Here is a 6,000-nt window from a genome sequence, read left to right as displayed (position 1 = left end):
TAGCTACTTATTGGAAGCTCGGTTATATAGGCCCATGGTCCCCTCACTAGTTGAGATAATACTACTTGCAGACTCAGTCAATTGATTTTAATTAATCAATTATAATTCAAAAATTAGACTACGTCTTATTTATGAATGTTCACTAAGTAAGGGCTCTATTGTGAAGAAAAGAAGTTTTGGGGTCAATTTATTAATTAAGAGACTTTGTATGGTCTAATTAATAAATAATATAAATGGTAATTTTATTTGATAATTAATTATAAATAGTAAATAAATAGTTTTGGCATTTATAAAATTGAATCAAAAAATATGGTATTATTGAAAGAAGAATAAGTGGTTGAAATAAAGTGGCAAAATTGTAATTAAAAACTGGTCCTTTAAGCGGTCGGCCACTATGTGGTTTTTTGCCCAATATTTTATTCTTTTTTAATTCATATAATTCAAACCTAATCCCTAGTTGAAACACTATAAAAGGAACATGATGCTCTAATCTCATCCAACTGACCATTCAACCAACCTAAACCTAGTTTTCATTCTCTGACAACTAGTAGATGAAAGACACCTTCTATAGTGATTTTCAAGCCTCCTTCATTGTTCTTCATACTAGAGCTTATAATGATAGAGTGCCATACCCACACATAGCAAGTAAAGTACTCAATCATAGTAGGTAAGACGGTGGTAACCAACCCAAAGGAGAGAGAGAGATCCAGACTCAAATCTTGATAATACTCTGCGACAGAAAGGAACAAGAGTTAGAGATCTGAGTGGAAGGAGTCATTATATTTCGATGCAATCAATGTAAGGTTTTCTAAATTCTTATGTTTTTAATTTTATTGTTTTAGAGATATTCATATTTAGGATGTTAATCAACATACTTGTTCGTAAATCTAGATCCTGGTAAAATATTCCCAATGACAGCAGCTATGTTCATGAAAACATTGAAATTCCAAGTGAAAATTCTAGTAGTGATTTAGCTGAACAAGATAATGATTGTAGTGATCAGCAAGATCAGAATCAGAATAATGACCAATCTGGAGCGCCTTTGGCTTCAATTCATCCTATGGTAATAAGAGCTAAGGCTGGAATTTTTATTCCTAAGACCTAAATGGTAAAAATTATCACTGTCAATGAACATGAATTGCATAGTTCTATTGCAGAAGCCTTAGCTCATGCAGGTTGGAACAATGTTATGGGGTAAGAGGTCTATGCCTTAAAGAAAAATAAAACCTGGATTTTAGTTCCAAAGATGCATGGTATGAACATTGTAGGAAACAAGTGGGTATATAGTATCAAGCTTAACTCTGATGGATATGTTTAAAGACTCAAAACAAGGTTGGTTGCTAAAGGGTTTAGTCAAACACCTTGTATAGACTATGGAGAGACATTCAGTCCTGTTGTAAAAGCATGTATAGTCAGAATTATCTTAACTATAGTTGTCTCAAAGTCATGGGAGGTTACACAGCTTGATATAAATAATGCTTTTCTAAATGGCAATTTGATAGAAGATGTGTATATGGCTCAACTTGCTGGTTTTGAAGATAAGGATTATCCTGATTATGTTTGTAAACTTTCAAAATCTTTGTATGGTTCGAGATAAGCTCCAAGAGCATGGTTTGGCAGATTGAAATAAACTTTGCTTGAGGGGAAATTTTACAATTCCAAGGCTGATTCCTCACTATTCTTTTATAGAAATACTACTAACATTGTGTTTGTGCTTATCTGTGTTGATGACATAATTGTCATAGGGAACAACTCAGATAAACACAAGCAATTTACCAGCAAATTGAACAGAGTTTTTACTTTGAAAGATCTTAGTTCCCTACATTATTTCCTAGGGATCGAAGTGCAAAGAGATGAGAGAGGCATGTACTTGTTACGAAAATTATAAACACTACGCAAGTATACGCAGTCAAGTAGTAGCTCACGCAAGTGAGGTCGATCCCACAGGGAATTGGATTAATTACTACTAAACTATACCTATAATTCTATTTGGCAAATCGAAAGTATTTATGATTTAAAAGACTTAAAGTAATTCAGAAAACTTAATAACATAGTTAAAGTTTAAGCAAGATGAGCTGATAGGGAGGAGAATACTGTTGTTGTTTACCCAAATTGTTAATGCCTAATTGCTATCCTATTCCTGAAGTGAATGACAGATTATAAAGTAACCTAGCTCTTGTCAGATCTTCTAGGTTCTAAATCACATGTTCTCTGATTAATTCCTTAATTAAACTAACATGAAATCAGCATAAGGTAATAATCTACTTGTCACATAAGTCATGTGAATACTCTCGTTTCACATAGAACATCGATTATCCAAATTTTAGCATTCTCGATTCTCACTTTTCAGATTTCGAATTGAGATCATAAAGCATGCACAAGGTGATCAATCTTAAACATAAAATTAAACACAAATTAAGATAATTTCACAAACAAGAATGGAGGAATGGCAATTAAAACATTAACTAGGCAAAACATTAAACAACAATCATCATCCTCCCTAAATGGGAAATTTAGTTCAGAAATAAATCCATAACCATTCATATGACAATATTCAACATAAAGTAATTAAAGAGGAATAAAAAAAGAAACTGTTGGTGGATGAATTCTGGATCTTCAATTTGAATCACTCTGCTCTTCCTGCCGCTCTCTGCTGTGTTTTAGGGTACCAAATTGCTTCCCCTGACTTCCAATCGCAGTTTTCCATTTATAACTAATTTTTAGGGTTTGATGGACAAAAATACCCTTGGGCCGTACGGGATCTCGCCGCGACCAAGCTTCCTCTCGCCGCGGCCAGATAGTTGCCTAAAAATACCTTTCTGTAAGTTTCAAATGGTCGCGGCGAGGGTGTATCTCGTCGTGGCGACTGTAGCCTCAAAAACCTGCTTCCCTGCTTCGTGATCTAGCCGCGGCCAAGCTGTATCTCGCCGCGGCCAGATATGCATCTTTCCTCAAAAAGTTTTTTTCTTGGCTCAGCTCGTCTTTTATTGGACTTTTTCATCCCGAGACCTCTATTATTCCAAAGAACCTGAAAAACATAGAAAACAAGCGTAATTCTGTCCCAACACAGTGAAAAACGCACATAAAATCGATCCAAAATATAGGCTAAAAATAGCCTAACAAGCTCCCCCAGACTGAATCTTTACTCGCCCCGAGTAAACTAAGACTCAAACTAAAAACAAACAACACAATAGATAACCAAACTTTCCAACGATTGAACTGCTACCACCACCTGCACTACATCAAGCCATCAATAACTAGAATTTCAACTCGCTAACTCTAAGAACTAATTTGGATGTACAATATAGAAGTAAGCAATTCATACAAACACAAAACATCGCATTTGACGTTCATATCACAACCGTTCTACACTTCCCGATATTCCACTAACACATGATCAATAAGTTTGGATGACATACCTCTCTCCACTAATGTTGACAAATTTCTCTTTGGAATCAATAGGTCTTTTCGGTTATCACAACGTGGCTTAGGTACATGGGTAGGTGACAAGTCATTTCAGCTACGTTATACCATAAGCACAATTAACCAAGCAAGCACCCGCATTCATCTTTTTTTTTCATATATCCCAAAGACAATAGTAAGAGATTGCATATTTTTTCCTATGTGCCTACCTCATATTTTTGTTGGAAATTCTCTTACCAGGATCTTAGATCTACTCACAAGTATGTATATTAACACCCTAAATATGAACTTTCTAAAACGATGAAATAAACACATATAAAGTTTAGGAAACCTTACATTGGGTGCAGCGGAATATAATGACTCCTTCCCTTCAGATATCTAGCCCTTGATTCCTTTTTGTAGCAGAGCATTATCAATATCTGAACCTGGATCTCTTTCTCTCAATCTTTGATGCTGAAACTCCTTCTTGCTGAAAGTCTTTCTTCACGATCTTCCTCACTATGATTGAGGTATCACTTGCTGTGTGTGGGCACTACTCATACACTAAGAATTTTGAAATTATCAAGGAAGAAGAGAGAGAGAGGGTGGCGGCCAAGGTAGAGAGAGAAAGGCTCAGGTTTTCTAATTCAGAAGTGTCAGAAGAAAAGTGTAATTTTCCTGAAGCCTTCACTATCTATTTATAGCATTCCCCTAGGGTTAGGTTTGAATTATTTGGAATTAAAATAATGAAAATATCAGTTTAAATTTCCTACAAAAGTGGCAGGCCCTATACTAGTGGATTTGGGCCTCACTTTTTGTAATTTTGCAGTTTTACCTTTTCTGCATCTGATTTTCTCAAAAATGTCAATTTTCAAATTCAACCATTTAAATGCCAATTCTAACTATTTAATAACTATAAATAATTATTAAATAATATTGTCATTTATCATATTTATTAATTGAACCATACAAAGTATCATAATTAACAAATATGCCCCTAAAACTCTTTCTTTACAATTTCGCCCTTACTTAGTGAAAAATTCACAAATAGACATAGTATAATTTGAGAATTATAATTGATTAATCAAAACCAATTACATGAGTCTTACAAGCAATATTATCTCAACTAGTGCGGGGACCATGGGTCTATATAACCGAGCTTCCAATAAGTAGATTAAGAATTTATTACTAAAATTCACTAACTTATTAATTCTTCGTTGAATCCACGCATAGAACTTAGAATTGCACTCTCAGTTATATAGAATGCTCTATATGTTCCACCATATAGACGCATCATTAGTTATCCATTGTTATAATCCTAATTTGATCAATGATCCTCTATATGAATGATTTACACTGTAAAGGGATTAGATTACCGTTACACCCTACAATGTATTTATTCCTTAAAACACTTGACCCCGTATAAATGATATTTCAGCTTATGTGAAATGAGTACTCCACCATTTATGTTCGTTTGGTCAAGCTCGAAGGAGATCATCCTTTGCTTACTATTCGCCAGATAGAAGCTATAGATTCCATGTTTATGCTAGCGCTCCCACTCAATTGCACTACCGTGTTCCCAAAATGTACGTATCACCCTGACCTAAAAGTAGGCTTAACTAACAAATCAAAGAACACGAATAGCCTTTCAAGATTGAGCCTAATCATAACAGGATTAAGAACATTTGATCTAGGATCAACTAGGCGATATTGAGTTGAATAGATATTACGGTAAGTTTAATAAATCTAAGTCAAAGTTCAATATCGGTCCCTTTCGATGCATACTCCATGCATCCCACCTGAGCTTTACTTTAACCAATGCTCTGGAAAGAACATAGCATTTCTCCAAATGCAAGTAAACTCTGTTGTAGATTATCATATCAGTAAAACCCTATGTCTGATAAATCTAGGAAACTTTATTCACATAGTCATGTTTACTTTCCAATGTGTTGACAGCACAATAAACAGGATCAAGTATGTGAAAAGGGTTTCAGATGAATTTATACATTATGTACATATAATCATGAAATAAATCATGTGAACCATGCAACATTAAATGTTATTTCTGATCTATATTAATAAGTAAATCTGATTATATTGAAATGAGTTTTATTTAGGGCATAAAATCCAACAAACTCCCACTTGCACTAATATAAAACAAAAAGTGCGTTTCAAATAATCTCAACACCTTGATATACAAATCAAGTGTAGTAGTAGTAAACTCCTCGTAATAGGATCTGAAAGGTTGAATTAAACACAACCTTTTCTCCACCATTACTCTTCCTTTAATCAAAAAATTATTGATAATGTGAAATTCCTCTTTATATGTCTACTCTCTTGGGATACTGGATTCTATATCTTTGGCAACTACTTCTTGGTTATTCAGGAAGTAACACTAGTAGTTAAGGCAATTTGGAATGGTGCCAAAGATGTATAGAACTTTCCTTAGACTGAATAAGTACCTTTCCTGCAGCTTTAACATTCAGTCTCTCTCTGGTAGACCTAGAGACTTCAGATAGGTTTTTACACTTCTCCAAAATCACTATTCCACCCCCAGAGTAACCACCATCTTATCAGAAAGATTTACTAGCACAAAGG

The sequence above is a fragment of the Cannabis sativa genome, chromosome 6, assembly GCF_029168945.1.
Source record: "Cannabis sativa cultivar Pink pepper isolate KNU-18-1 chromosome 6, ASM2916894v1, whole genome shotgun sequence".
Lineage (NCBI taxonomy): Eukaryota > Viridiplantae > Streptophyta > Magnoliopsida > Rosales > Cannabaceae > Cannabis > Cannabis sativa.
This window is presented reverse-complemented; position numbering follows the sequence as displayed.